The 16,113-nt window shown below is 39.1% G+C and overlaps 1 protein-coding gene across 1 annotated transcript in view; it reads left to right on the plus strand.

The window, feature by feature from the left end:
- Positions 1-16,113, plus strand: part of LOC308071767 (FRAS1-related extracellular matrix protein 1-like) — a 172,272-nt gene that overhangs the window by 17,464 nt on the left and 138,695 nt on the right. The window contains 1 exon segment of the mRNA XM_080407695.1: positions 1-16,113. This exon segment is cut by the window's left edge and continues 17,464 nt beyond it; it is cut by the window's right edge and continues 48,250 nt beyond it. The gene's annotated coding sequence lies outside the window, so the exon portion shown is untranslated.

The following is a 16,113-nucleotide window of genomic DNA, read 5'->3' on the forward strand; positions in this document are numbered from 1 at the left end:
AAGCAGTGGATATAATTAATGTATTGATCCAGTTTTCCATTATGTTGGTATCACAGGTGAAAAACGTTTTTGATGAAATTGTTGATTAAAACTACCAAAAAATCCATTATATCTAGCTTGCTTCTACCTAATGAAGCAGATGGATATAAAATGAAGGAATGCCATATTGACCTTTAGTAGAAATATATACGGCATATAACTTGATACCTATAAGGTAATTAATATTAATCTGACTTTTTAGTTTCTGGGCTAGAGTTCTGTTACTAATAGCAGCTACATAATGTGTTGTATGTTTTCACTGAATGGGTCATGCACAACTAAGAGAAGAAAAATGTGGATTAGCTGGGGCTGTTCTCAGCATCTCTGAGATACAGGACAGGGAAGAGAAACAACTCCATCTTCCTTCCCAACCCTCTCATACACCTTGGTAGGTCAGAAATGTGCATCGTGCTTCTGTGGGCAATATGTTTTAAAGGAGGAACACTAGACTGCTGACCAGTATGAGAAAGTGCAGAAACAGTTAAAACAGGATATTGGAGGTTTCAGCAACAGTCTCAGCCCTGTGCTAGCCACTCCCCCTGAGCAGGGACCATTAGTACACTTGGTTTGCCCAGCATCTAACATCATAATACAGCAATGTTATTTTACATGATAAGGTAGTGAGGGCTATGTAAGTATGTGATTATGGCTTGCCTAGCATGGAATTACTCAAAAATGGCTTTTGGCTTCAAAATTCAGATCAACCCTAGGTCAAATTAACTTTAAGTACAGACAAGTCCTAAAATAAATGCAAGGAACTGTAATACGCTTTTAAGGAATATTCTATTTGTAAGCATTTTTTTTTCAAACTAGCAAGCCAGTCGGCTTTTTCTATGATTTAAAAAATATCCTGCACATTTGCTGCATTATTTAGCAGCAAGCAGTTGTCCTTCATACACAACTTGTGCCTCGGTTTCTCCTTGGTCATTTGTTAATGCTAGTATTTCGATCCCCAGTAGAAATTAGAATTTTTTTTTTTTTTCCAGGAAGAATAAAAGAATCCAAAGCAAAATCCCATTCTCTTTGTTTTAAGTCAAGTGCAGGTCTTTACAGTCAAGCTAGTATGCCTAGTACTATCTCTGTGCTCACACCTCTTAAAGCTTGTGAACACTTAGAGGGCATTTCTATTGCTCATCTTCAGTCAAAGGTGCCCTCTGAGAGCAAGCTTACAAGGGGGTATGGAAAAATGTCCATGTTGGACATTTCTAGCTATTAGCTGAAGCAGTTCTGTTGCTACATATCTCCACAGAAAAATACACTCCAAATGTCTAAGTAAAGCGGTGAAGATGCAAACCCTTACCCTCTCCTTGTTCAAAGCATGTCCAGCTTTCCTAGTCATCTGAGTGCTGCCTATTTACTGTTTCTACCATGCTGCTTTGTTTTCCCTTGACATCGCTCCCCTCTGTGCTGCGACTGCCACAAGGCTGACCTCAGACACTTCTGTACATGCAGTATGCTGTGTAATAACACAAGAAAGCTCCACGTTTCCAATACTAAATGTATTCTTTATTAGGAGCACTGGTTAGCACTAAGCTGTGACTGCAGCCGGCGCTCCAGCCATTCTCATTCAGGCTGAATCCTTGGGTGCCTTCACTCACACAACCCCTGCTCCTCCCTTCAAATTCTAGACAGGCTGTTATCAGCAGTTGCCTGCCTGCTATATAGACCAAATGGAAAGTCTCCCCTTTCTCAGGATCACCACCTATAACAAGTTTCTCAGCTTCATATTTCTTCCCTGTTTCTTACTTGACTGTACTTCAGTAAATTCCCCTACACTCCTTTCCAGGGTCTGTGACTTCTCCCTTAAAGTCCCACTAAATTCTCCCTTTTCTCCTGCTCCCTTCACTGTCTTATGGATGCTTTACAGCATAGAATCTTTCCCAGTCCCAGATTCTTGCTTATTAGCATCTGACTGTTTCATACCTTGCCTGGCTTTCATCCTACAGCATTCTGATACCCTCGGGATCAAGAACATTGCCCTTCTCTCAGTTCTTCTTGGCCTATTTACATATACATATGTATACATCTATATATATTCCCAAGACTAGATTGTTATGCAAACTGTGTATGTTCAATCCATAAATAAAATATTTTGAGAATATTTTTATATATCTGTCTCTTTACAGTCAGCAGCATAACCACCTCTTTTAAAGATGCTTGCAACTCTTTTTCTGGCTAATATAAATAATGTAAATAATTCATGTATTTAGTGACAATAAATATTCATATTTCATTTGAACCAGACAGTGGTTGTCTAGATTAAATTGAACTGCTTTGGATTCAACAGCTGGCAATCTCCCCATGCCAAATAGGGGATTTTAGTCATACTTTATTTAAAGTATATTACTACCAGAAATGGGAGGTGAGGAGGAAAGGAAATGGACTCTTACACAAACATATAACACATCTGTCTATTGACTGTACTTTCTTCAGACTTTGCTACAAGCAAATATATTTATTTCTGGAACAGACTAAATGGGTGCTGAAAGGAAGAATACAGTTTGCATACTTTATGAGCATAGATAGCTATGTCAGAGTCTCTTAACATTTTTGGAGTTCAATTCTTAGTGAGCTGTATTCCTCTTGCCTGAGGATGCTTAGTAATTCTGGAAAAAAAACAAAAAAAAACACCACCAAAAAACCCCACAAATCAAAAAACTAAACCAGTAAAAAAAGAGAGTAAAGAAACAGAAGTTTCCTTCCCAATGTAACCAAGACCTTTTCCTTATATTATTAAGCTCTTACACTGCATTTTCATTTGTCCAAAATTTTCATCATTAATCAGATACAGAAGGTTCATAAGCATGGAGCAGGAGTGAACTTTAATTCTGGGAGAGATTCAGGGATTCTGCTTTGAACATTTGGAGAAATGGTGGTTTTCTTGCTACCTGTTCCAACCAATTGTGCAAATATGGGGCATGAGTGGGAGGAGAAATACTCATGTTTTCTTTCTGTTTCCTTGGTGTTCATCTACCTTCCTAAATCTGTAAAATGGGCTACTGGGCAGGAGGTCTGGGAGCTGACGTACATTTTCTTGCTCAGGAAGTTGCAGTGCACATGCTGTAACTGTTTTGAGCACTCTATATAAACTAGAAAAATTCAGAAGTCAAAAGCAAACCTTGCTTCCTGACCAGGTGAGGTAGAATCACTGGTCTTTAACAAATCTCAGGTAATGAAAACTGCAGAACAGGATAGAGAGATTTCTCCAAACAATTGCTCAAGTGCTGTATATATCTTCATAAGGAAAGATATGTGTTTTTTTAAGCCGATCTGAGCTAAACAGTGTTAAAACCCTGCTGGAGACAAAGCAGTCGTATCTTAATATGCCTTATCTAGTCAAGGTTAATAATGGGCTTACTCCTAGAATTTCCTTTAACTAGATAATGCGAATTGAACCTGTATGTACTGCATTATGGTACTGGTTCTTGGGCTGAAAATACAGTGTGTGTCTTTGTGTTCAGATCAGGCTATTCTGGACTGGACCTTTAAAGTACAAATGTAACTTTCAAAGGTAGATGGTTTAGGGAGTGAAATTTTGTGTTTTCTCTGATTTCTAAAAGAGCTGGAGATGAGCTAATGGGATGCTTGGGGTCAGAATATGGGGGCAATGAAGTAGGGACAGCTTTGGGTCAGTGGGTTTGCTGAGAGGCTTCCCCAGTTTGCTGGCAGCAGCCTCATAAGTCACAGAGACATTAATAAATCCTTTGTGTTGTTATTTTTGCTTGCTTCTATGTTTTTTCCAGCGTTCAGCAGGATTTAGGGCAAGTAGGATGTGCCAGTAATGGGAGGTAAACACTGAGATGGCCAATGGAAATATTCTTCTTCTTATGCATGCTTACCATAAAACATTTGCAGGTGGGCCGTCTGGAATCACAGCCATGACTCTGCCTGGTGTTATTTCCTCATTTGTTGTTTTCTCCATCTGCTCATTTATTTTCCTGGTTATGGTCGTCTTCTCTCTGTCTCCATTTCCCCCTGCTCATTTGTATAAGTAGAAATATCCTTCCCTCCAGCAACTGTGTAATATGCTTTCTCTTTTATTTGGCTTGCAAATAGGTAGCTTAAAAAGCTGAGACAAGGCAGAAAAGCCATCATCAAATTCCAGCAGATTCTTTATGTATTTAGACCATATTCCTGCAGATTTTCTCATTTTTTCCAGAGAAATGATTTTGGCCATGGCATAGCACAATCTAAACACACAGTAACAAAGCTTTATGCAGGACAGGTTAGGTAGGAGATGAGACTGAAGCAGAGAACACAATGCACAGTAACTGCAGCCTCAGTTACCATCTGACTTGTGCACAGCAGGGATGGGGAACAACTGGGTTTGCTGAGCAAAAGAAGGTGTAAAATATATGGCTTCTGCCTTGCTGCTGAAAATGAGTGGTTGCATTTGTTTGTGATTGATGCCAGCTGTGGGGTGCTTCTACTTTATTTGTGCTTTGCCCAGGAGAATTGCAAAGAAACAGAAGTCTAACCTACTGTTTTTTCCTGGGTTGTGAAGACATTGGGTCTGCCCTCTTAGGTGGTGTAAATCAGGAGCAAATTAATGGATTATGAAGGAACACAAGGAGGGGGACCGCCTCTTTCCTGTCAGATGGTGGTGAGGGCTACCATACTTTCAGTTCCCTGCTAAATCTGCCCTTTCACAAAAGTGTGTGTGTGATATTATGTCATTGTTATTTTCAGCTACTCATTCTGCCTGGAAGTAAGTTTTGATCTGCAGCGTTGGGGAGCTGATGGAAGCTGATGGAAAAGGCACAAGCCTGCATTGCTGGTGTGGACTAAGCTGTTTTCTCCCCTAAAACTTGTGGATTTTGACAATGATTTCAGGATTTCTCTTTAGAAAAGGATTCTCAGCATTTCCATGGACCCACTGTCTGACCTCTGGCCAACTCAGTTGCCTTTCTATGCCTCTCTCTCATCTGTCCCATCTGTTTGGTCTTTGAGCTCTTGAGAGCAGCCATTGTCTCTTAAAGTGTATTTATTTTGTACAGTACCTAGCACTGTGGGGCTCCTGCCTCAATTGGAACCACTGGGTGTGACTATAATGTAAATACTGAGTAATAATAATAGCATATGTGGGGGTGTAGAAACAGGGAGAGAGAGAAAAATATTTTCCCCATTCTTGTCTGCTTTTTGTTGTTCTATTTCCTATTCACAGAAAGCATACAATACTGATTAATGAAAAATTTCTGGCTCCAGTTCAGTATCTGGCTTCAGTACATTTGCTATTTGATATCTGAGATATGTACAACATGTTCACAGTGAATTCTCCAACTGAAAACAGTAGAGTTCAAACCAAGTCAATTAATTCACAGAGTGAATGGATTCAAGCCCAGATTCTCGTGCCTTGTGGAGGCCTCTTTGAGTCTCCTGCCAAAAGATATCTGTTTATAAATGCAGTAAACGTAACTATTTGATACTTATAGCTCTTACAGCCTTATGTGATTTTTTTCCTTGTTATGGCTGATCTCTGATAATTGAGTTACATTTTGCAGACATTTCAGGCATTCTCTGTCTCTCTGCGCTTTCTTCCCCCCCCTGGCGCTACAGCTCAGCCAGTGCTTTGGACGGTTTCACATTTCCTTTCTCTTTGTTGCCTTGGATATTCTGCTGAAGTAAGGCATAACAAAACTGTATCCAAAATCCATACGTACTTCTATCCAGGCTCTGTCTTGAACCTGCTTTGTGGCTTTTGCCCGTGAGAAACCTTACCATTTCTGTGGTAGGAGAGGAGAGATAAAACCTTACAATGAAAATGACTGTTGTGTTCTGCATTGATGATCCAAGAACATTAATAATAAATATTTGTTGAGTAGCATCCCTCATCCCTAACATTCATGCATTTAATCAACTGATGTATATAGTACAGTAGGCATTTTTGAAAAACATTCATCACTTACGTGGAGTATAACAGGTAACATTATAAACCCAAATATTATAAACAATCTGTGGGGAACATCTTTACCCATGTGAAAAATTAAGTTAGAACAATAGGGAGTGGAAATCTGGGCAGGACATATGGGCTAGCATTTCTTTTCTAACGGGAAACATTCAGGATTTCTTTTATTCTTTGATTCTTGCCTTTGTTTATTTTTTATCTCCTTGTTGCATCTTCTCCTTTCTTTCTCCTTCCAAGTAAGGGTGCCATAGGGCTCTTTTAACTGTGCCCTCTTCTCTTCATACCCTTTGCCCATTTTTTTAATCCACCCTTTCAGCATATTCATCTGCTGTCTTTATACACACTATCCTCTGACCTGCTCCTGAGCTGTTTCCAGTCATACGTCTTAGAGCACGGACATGTCTTCCTAGCTGTTTTGCTACAACCGAAATACTTTAAAGACAGAAGTTAACTCCTAACATATCCTTAATATTTCTCTCATCCCATTTGTTCTTTATGATCCTTGGCTGCACCACTCTTCTCTTGCTCCTCATTCTGTAGCCTGGGATGATCAGCTTTGACTCATTCTAGTCTTTGGCCCAGAAAACAAGGATTAATTCATTTCCATCTCATGGACTTCTCATCCATTTGGTCCAAAGGAATGACACCAGTAAAGATTAATTTCCTTGCCCATTCCTCTGACAAAATCTTCTAATTACTCATCCTGTTTTACCTCATCATCCCTACTATTTCCTTAATCTTTTGGATCCTTCCTTACCTTTGTCCCTACTATCTTATGTCTTTTGCTGCAGTACCTATCTAACAATGCTCCACCATAGTACCTGGAGAAGTTGTTTGTTAACCAGTATCTCCTGTGAACAGCTCTGGGTTTTATATTGTTTCTCATCATGCATAATGCAGAGAGTGCCACTGTCTCCTTTCAGTTCTCAAGTTTCACCTCTATGATAATAACAAAATAAAATCAGTCAGTGAAAGAGAACTGGAGAGTCAGGAAAGATTAAAAATATCCATATTTTAAAAGTACATTAAAAATGCATACACCATTATATTACTCCTTCCCCCACCCCAAGTTCTATGTAGCATTTCTATTCTGAATGACAGGAGTTGTTTCTTTCTATGTATTTCTGCAGCACCCAGCACAAGATTGCCATTCTACTATGTTATCATAAATGCTGCTAAGAAGCAGCTGTAACAGGTGAGTACTCCCCAACACTATGTTGAAGCACTAGAATGTTTTATTTAGTTGTCTAAAGAGAGGTAACATGAAGTTTAGTACAATATAAAATGAGTATATATTGTCCTCAATATTTTTAGATTAGGAATTAGAAAACACTTTGTAGCTGCCAGAAGTTCTGGAATGGCCTTACCAGAAGTATAGTGTTTCAAGAATGGCTTAAAGAATTTATGAAAGAGATTGTAAAACAGGATAGTGGCTGTTTTGAAACCACTGTTTCTGATCATGAAGCTTGGACTGTTTGGTTTGTTGATTCATTATCCCCAAAAAGGTGGTGAAAAGAGATTTGATCAGTGAACATGAATTCTGTTGTACTTGTGTGGTACTTGACTAATTCCATGCTGTAGGGCTTCTAATTTCCTCGAAAGCAACAGAAACTGGCTAGGTATGAGATATAGTATGTAGCAGACTAGATGTATCTGTAAGTGTAGTATCTAAAGATATTTTCCTGTTTGTAACGGTGCATCTTAATTGCTTGAGTTGACTGGTGGGTTTCGCTGCATATGCTCAGCTCACGGAATCTGGAGTCAGTCCTGCTCCCATTCAATGGCAGATAGCTTTCCACTCTTTCACAGCAAACACTCAAAGCTTGCTCACGGTCTTTGGGAGACATTTTGTGTTGCATGAAATGAGTGACCTGTGGTCCATTCTGGCTTCAGCATCTGTGCTGGGGTTATCCGCAGCTGCAGGGGCTCAGAAGCATTGCTGCACGCAGCCTTTCCCAGCAGCTCCCGTTGCCGTTCGCCAGCCATCTCCTGCCCGTCTATGAAGGCAGTCGTGCTGCGCCTGGCAGATGCTGCTCAGCTAATGGGAACCCTGCAAAGGGTGCTATAACCTTCGGCAGGCAGTAGCACTGCTGTCAGCACTAGCACGCTGAGCTGTTATTTTGTGGTATATTTCGATATGGAAAGATAGCTGAGGAAATAAGTGTCAAAACTTAAATCATTTCACATTGTAAACTGTTGAACTGCTTTAGTCCTACAATAGTTCTGCTTCTTTCAGTTTATTTAAGTTCAGTCACAGCTAGAAAATCAGTTCCTCAGTATTTTTGCAACCATAAGAGTAAACCTTGCCAGCAGTAAAAAGGAGGGGAAAAGGTGAAAGGTTAAAACAGTAAAGCCTAGAAAATAATGAAACATCAGCATTACTGTGCTGGTAGCAGATCCCTAGAAAACCAGCAAAGAGCAGAAATGATCATGTTAAATAGCCAGGAATAATAGCAGATCTAAGAAAGCTATTTGTACCCTAGGACAGTGCTCCATTGCAAGCAATTCCCAGGAAGGTGCAGGAAGGCTTTTGTTAGAAATTCAGAGAAGTTCAAGAGCAATTCTTTCTTCCATTTTTCTCCTTAGAGCATTTATTAAGGTTATCATTCTAAATCTGCCTCTACTTGTCTTGAGAAATTCTGCATTTTATTCTAAGACAAAACCTTATGTGTACTAATCTAAAAAAGGCATCCAACAGATTCTTAACTGCACTTACCTTGCATATATATAGGTAGAATTTAATTCCAGCACTGCTTATGTGTAGTAGAAAGCGCTTACATAGCAAGCTATGATTTCCCTCCTCCTGCTTAGGAAAGTATCAGTATCACATGATCAGGGCATCCCACCACATGCCATGGACACTGTCTAATTGAAAACACGTGAAAACAAATATCTGGTTATCAACCTCTAACTGAAACAGATTTTCAGAAAACTTTTCAACAATTTCAAATAAACAAAGTGTGTTAATAAAAAAGTTCTGAGCAGGAGGAAAAAAGTCTAAATTCATTCGTTTTAAGCTGTGAATTAATCACAGCTTCAGAAGCGGCTTCTGTCATGCCACAGGTTTGATGTCTCCCTCCCCAAATTTTACTCATACCTTCCCTTCCTTTCATCCTGATGATTAGAGCTTCCCTTGGGATGTCTGCTCCAAGACCTGCATATCCAAACAATCACATTTATTCCAGTTTCTCTACAGATCCCCTCTCTCCTTTAGCTTAGAGCTCCAAAATTATATTCCTTTAAAATGCCTCCACAAAATGTTTCTGTCCATCTATGTCCTAGACAATTCACTCTCTTCCATGCCTTGCTCATCTCTTTCCAACACTTTTACTCAATGTTTTTGTCCATTGTTTTGTTTAAAAAATCGTATCTCTCCTCATTATGTATTAGTGGTTTCTATCACATTTATAGTCAGGTAATTTAAATTTTGATCATCTTTGCTCTACTCTCTTCAGTGTTTTTAGGTAGATGATAGTTCACAAAACTATGCAGTAATGTGAAAAAGAAAAAGTGAAATGAAACAGTCAAAGCTAAAAGTGAGGCTGAGACCTATTTGCAGATGTTCAATAAAGTCAAAAAGAAGCTGATTTGAGGGGATAAATTATTCATAGCTAATTATTTGCTCTTCTTTAATGCTAAATATCCTACATTTCAGCCTCCTGCAGGCAACTCAAGCAGTGATTCCCGAGTTTTTTAATAGCAACAACCACACAGAGTTTTTGAAGTGTTTTTGGTCCCTCCGGGTTGACAGGTGCTACATAAAAAGCAGGCAGGATATTGTTATTAAGACTCTTGAGAATTTGAAGCATAAAGTCCTGTAGAATGAGCTGAGATTGTATCTTCAAAACACAGATATTACAGCTCCAACACACTCATAGGCTCCAGGCTGTTCTTTTGGCACAGGTTTGAGCAAAGAGTAGTGTGTCAGTTGCTCTGCCCCAGGGACTTGGTGACTCCAGCTTGGGGCTGCATTGTAGTTCATCTGCATCTACGGTGCTGTGAGGAGAGGAGATGAGAATGGATCCTTTACCTGCACTGCACTGAGTTCCTGGTTCTCCTATACACACGATGACTTTCCTCTTTGGCCAAAGAACAGTGATTAAGGTTTCTTGTCTTTCTCCTTGCTTTGCACCCGCCCTAAAGTAGGTAAAGATTGGGCACAAAGCTCCATTTTATCATATAAAATGCAAGATGCAGCTTGCCTTGCTAGACCTGCAAGATTTTTCTCCAAACACATAGTTCAAGTCTCAAACTTGCTCCTTTTGGCTATGGATGCTCTGCACTCTGGCCTGTTTTATTCAAGGAAGTTGCTACCTCCTTGTTATCCTGTAATTCAGATTATTCAGAGTCTGTAATATAGTTGTTGATTGCTGAACTAAACTGTACATGTGTAATATACATTCAATCCATTATAGTTGTAAATCCAATGTAAAGATTACAGTGGAAAAAAGACTTGCTTTTCTTTTTTCTTTTTCCTCTTTTCTTTTTTCTATTTTTTTTTCTTTTTCCCCAAACTGGAGATGCTTGTGTTATTTAAATGAACTCAGACAGCCCAAGTCAGTCCTTTGACAACCTAAGCCCTTCGGTAGTCAGTTCTGACTGGCACACAGCCACTCACTTCTGCACTTGCCCATAATGAAATCCATTCAAACACATCAGCTCCATGAGAATGATGTCCCTCAATCTAAGATTACCATGAAGGAACCTACAAAACAGGAAGCTACAAAGTGAGGACTATTTATATGCATCATTTTATTTGCATTGTAAAAGGCTTTTCCAACACAAAATGAGTTCCAAGTTGCCTGTGATAAGTTTCAGGCTGGCTACTGGAGCGCACTATAAATTTGGTATATGTATTTATATGTAGATATATATGTATATACTGTTAGAAGGATATTAGCTCAGTAACTTCAGAGTCATATCAGGCTATGAGAGGAAGTCACTCTGTTTATACAGATACTGAGTAGTATGTTAAAGGGCTTGTTTTTTGGAAATAAAAGCTTAATTTCATTATAATGATGATAACATACAGCTTTGAATGGTATTAGTTCCTGTTTACATTACTCATGGTGTTGGTCTAAGCTGCATTTGCCATCTAGACATAATTACTATTTTATTATTATTTTTTTCACAGTTAAGTGGAGCATTTTAGCACAGCTGAATTGCTGCAAGCCTTGGTGGAACAAATCTATTAGTGGTATGGCTTGAAACAATACACAAAAGAGCCCTGTGTGTGGTCTGCTCTACATGCTTTTCACTTCCTTATGTTAAACAATAAATCTCTGAGTCAGCTAGAACTCAGAGACTAACATCCAACGAGAGCCGCATTTTATCTTTTATTCATTGGCAGGAACATAGCTGTAGGAGGTATTCAAATCACACTTTTATTTAAACAAACACAGCTGGATCACAGCCTCTTAATATAGCAATTCTCTAATGAAAAATAACAACATAGTATTTATCTCTTTTCTTTTGTGCAGCTCTCAATTTGCTAAAATTAGGCAGAACTCAATCCCATACAAAATTGGCATGTTTTCATGACCAGAGCTCATAGCAACTAACTGCAAAATTATAATGGGAATATAATTATAGTAGGGCATGTGAAATACACATCCTTTTGCTGCTGTAAGCTATGTAGGGTTATACAATTATGCTGTAATAACATCATTTATCTTAAAGAAGTCAGACAGCTGATTTCATTTATTTAACTTGAGTTCTCCAGTTATGTGCTGCGTCAGGTTAACATTAATGTATTGCACAAAGTAATACGGTGCAAGAAGTCAGGGCTTCCCCAAGATACATTGTTCCCTTGTTTGCACAAGTTTATTTTCTTCTTTATCCCTTTTAGTGTTCGGAGACAACCAGCTTGAGTTTCTAGCTCTTTGGGAGCCTTGTAAAACATGTGTTTTTCTATCTTTGTGGCTGTACTGCTTGTTCCTTTCTGTAGCTGTGATTTGGGGCCAACAGTTTGTAATTAACTGCAGAAGCAGGTAACTAAATGAAATAGCCGAGTCACCTGGCCACGTGCTGAGTGAGAGTTTGAAAATAATCACCTTGTCATCTACGTGGTGTAATAATACTGGACAAACTTTGCACTCATCCTAGGCAAAACACTGAAATCAACAGGACTTCTGCAAGTCACTCTGATCTTCGATATCCTCAGGATTAAGTTGCATACCCAGAATACCATATTTTTGAGAGATGCAGTATTTAGTGACAATTTTTAAGATTATTCCAGACAGTTATAATACACCAGGAGTTGTGGCTTAGAGCAGCTTTTCAGGAATGGGACAGGGATGTGCGACACTAGAAAGATGAATGATCAGGGAGGGCTGCAAGGTGCTGTATTTCCACTCCAATATGCTGGGAAGTTGTGTGACTCGGCACAGAAAGGATGTATGGGGTAGGGGAACGTCATCTGAGCAAAGTATCTTCTTTAGGAGAGAGAGTTTGGTTGGATATCAGATATCACAGTTATTTGTGTTTTATTATAATAAATAATGATAGTAATTATTATTGCTGTTCAATGGGACAATGCAGGTACAAGCTATAATGAAGTTCACATCTCTGGAAGTATCTTCCTGAGCACTGGGATGTGTATTCCTTTCAAGTCCTGTTCTGTAGTTTGGGATCATGACACCATCCTAACACTGTTTCCTTTGGCTTCTTCCTAATCAAGCGTTTTTAATAGACGACACAGTGATTTCAGAGTTTTAATCTTAACTCTACATGTTCTTAATGTATTAAATATGCCTTTTGTGGCCTGACATAATATGCTGTTATTGATGAAGGTAGCCAGTTTGACTTTTTCCAGCAGCCATCAGTTCACTTTACACATGTAACCCCTGATGCAGACAGGGCTAAACAAACTCCCTGCTCATTTCAGAAAGCCGGTGTTCAGCACACTTTCTATAATGGATTTTGAAAAGAGTTCAGCCTGTTTAAAAAAACAGCCATATGGTTTTCGATACTGGAGGGCTGGCCAGAATGTAAATGAATATGACACACATTGTCAATAAAAAGTCATTTTACTACTGAACACACATCTGTAATTTTAAGGACAGTTTTAGGTCCAAGTCCACATTTGTTCAAGTGTGTGGGGCGTGGATGTCTCATGTGGGGCTGAATTTTGGCATTGTTATTTTGGATTTCAAGCTTCATTTCCCAGTAAAAATATTCATTCTTTTAAAATCAAATTTGTATCAAATATCTTGGGTTTTTGACCAAGATCACTTATATTTGTACTTAACTTATTGTGCTCCCTACTCTTTTTTTTTTTTCAAGGTTTTCCTCTTCTGCCACTGTAGTTATATCTATGGTATAAAATATGAACTATGTTATCCTTCAGAAGTTATTGGTCAATCTTCATCAAGCCCTGTGAGTGTGAGGACTTGGAAGGCCAAAAAATCCCCCAAACACTGATTGGTCTCTAACTGCCAAAATGCAGCCCCAGAAAATAGAGTTTTCTAACAGGGACCATTGATTTTTACTTTTTGCCATGAAATGCAGAACGTGTTCAAAGTGCAGTCAATGTTTCTACAACTTCACTTCCCTTATATAAGTGTGGTTTTATAATATGCACCTTTCTTCTCTGTTTTGGAAACAGCTTGTTGGAGCTGAGGTTATTCATCATGGTGCTACTAAGAGCCAAAAATTTCTGTGTAAATGGTTCTTTGAGAAAGGCTTGTTTCCAAAGGTACAGTTGCAGCTGGCTGTTATATGTCCATGAACACATCTTTGGACCTTGGATGCTAATGTAAAAATACAGTGAAGAGCTCTTGAAACCTCGAGTAAGACAGAATTTGATGTACAACAGGCTATGATCACAATATGAGGCCTCAAGACTGTATCAAACAGAAAGCTTAGAAAGGCTGTGGAAGATGAGGGGACCTCAGGAAATATTATCAATATCTGTGCAGACTCTCAAACAGTGAGGTATAACCTCACATTACAAAAGAAGCCATGGCGAAAGGCTAAATGTGTTGGGACAGTATTTTGACAGGAGAGCAGTTCTTGAAGGGAGAGAGGACTTCTCAGTCAATGTGTTATTCTAAATTAAAAAAAAAAAAAAATGGGACTGTTTAGCTTTTAGTGTTTAATTTTCTTTCTTGTTCCCCGTATCTACAGTTAGCATTTCTCTCTAACAAGGTATCTTTTCTTAGTATCTTTCTAGTGTTACAGGTAGTGAGTGACATTTGGCTTTCCCAGTTTTCATTGTTACAAATCTTGGAAAATTCAACCAGGAGCCACTTGAGTGGAGTAAAACCTTGAGAATAAACTGAGCTTATGAACGTAGCCTACATTGCTGGAGACATTTGGGAAGGTGAGGAATGGAAGAGCAGTCCGTGAGCAAATACTCCCAGAAATGCATTTGGCAGATACTACTACTCTTCTAGGGACTGTCCACCCCCAACTCCAAGTGAAACCCAAATATATTAACTTTGGCATTGTCCTTGAGGAATGAAGCTCAGTCAAAATCATTTCTTTCTATGGATGCCTTGCAGATCATTGTAATGACAAGTAACTTGTCTGGGCACTGTGACAATTTGTAGATTTTGTCTATGGATGTCAACTTTTACTGATCATAACACTCATGAATGCAGAAAAATTCCTTTTGGATCTAATTCCACTATGGTCCACTTCACTATTAGAGATGGGTGTCAAACATTAAGATGGGATAAAGCACTCAGCTGTTCCAGATGTTTATGCAAAACCATTTGAATAAACTAAGCTGAGGTAGAGCAGGCTCAGGAGAACAAGGTCGCTCACAAGATGTTGGATATTTCCTCTTTCTGATTTGACAAAAAATAAATATTCCTAAATACTCTTTCAGTTTTGTGCTGCTATTCCTGATTAAAACCAGGAAACGTGGCATTATAATGGGGAGGTAAATGAAACCAAGGGAGGGAAATCAAGCCACTTTCTGATACTTCAAAAGTGTCCTGATTCAGGTTCTTGGAGAAGTGAGTGGTTCTCCCACTACCAATATGCAGAGCTTAAGAAAAAAAGCAGCACTACCAATTCACAGGTTGGGCAGCTTAAGCCAGAGTGACGTAACTGAAAGAATATTCATTCCCTAAAATGAAGTGTGGTTATAGAGTTATAAAATCAGCATGACTGTGCATAGTGGCAGTATGTTAGTGGTTCTTTTATTATTCTGCATAAGGCACCAAAACAAGCAGGACTTAAAACATGAATGTAAACAAAATTAACAGGGAACAGTGCTGGTTTCTGAGCACTGGTGTTCTGTGCAGATGCTACATTTTCAGCGATCATCAAGAATGGCAGCAATGGAGCCTGCTGATGTAATTTCACCTTTAAGGTGCAAAGCCCTGGATGTCCCCAGGGGAGAGGCATTTTTTTTATGCATGTATGAGAGACTACACAGAGTCTGCATTAAATGCAGACTGGAAAAAGCACAACTTTGGCCATTATAGAAGCCTGTCCAAATGTGCCTCCCATGTATTCTTTCTTGCAGGGAGCTCTGGCCTGTCCATTCAGTTTTATGGTGAAATTTGGAGAGGGTGTCTTGCATGTTTTCCTTAATGACATGGTGTAGGAAGACCTTTTGTTTGTTCTTATGGATGAACATAGAGCTCGTCTGCCAGTACCTCATCAGCAAACACAGCCTCACTCTGTCTGTGTTCCAGTTGGTTCAAATTCCATGTGGCTGCATCAACACAGCACCAATCCCAAGTTAATATATTTAGTCATTGGCAGGGCTTTCCCTTTCAGGCTTGGCATGATGTTAACCAAAAGGCTTGAACCACCTTGGAAAGTGAACAAATTGAGCTCGTGTCTGTTCACAGTATGTCATATAAGTCCCTGGATCCATTGGGGTACTGGGGCCACTTGCACATTGAACACCTTTTTTGTATAGTTGCTTATTTTCTTAATGCGTGGTATTCGGCTGTCTCCCCTCCTCCTTCCCTTCAGCAGCATCAGCATAAGGCTAATTTTGATATAAAACCTGGGGCAAGTTGTCAAAAAGTTTAAAATCAGATTTTTGATGTATTATATCATCATGCAGAAGACATCAAATACATTTTATCAGATGCTTTTGCTGAATTGTTAAAGTATTCGCTGTGTGTTCCCTCCAAATTTGGATGAAATGGACCACTTGTTTTAATGACTTATATGGGTAGCTACAGCAACATGGCACTTTTGTT

The sequence above is a fragment of the Falco punctatus genome (assembly GCF_963210335.1).
Source record: "Falco punctatus genome assembly, chromosome: 11".
In the NCBI taxonomy this organism is placed as follows: domain Eukaryota; kingdom Metazoa; phylum Chordata; class Aves; order Falconiformes; family Falconidae; genus Falco; species Falco punctatus.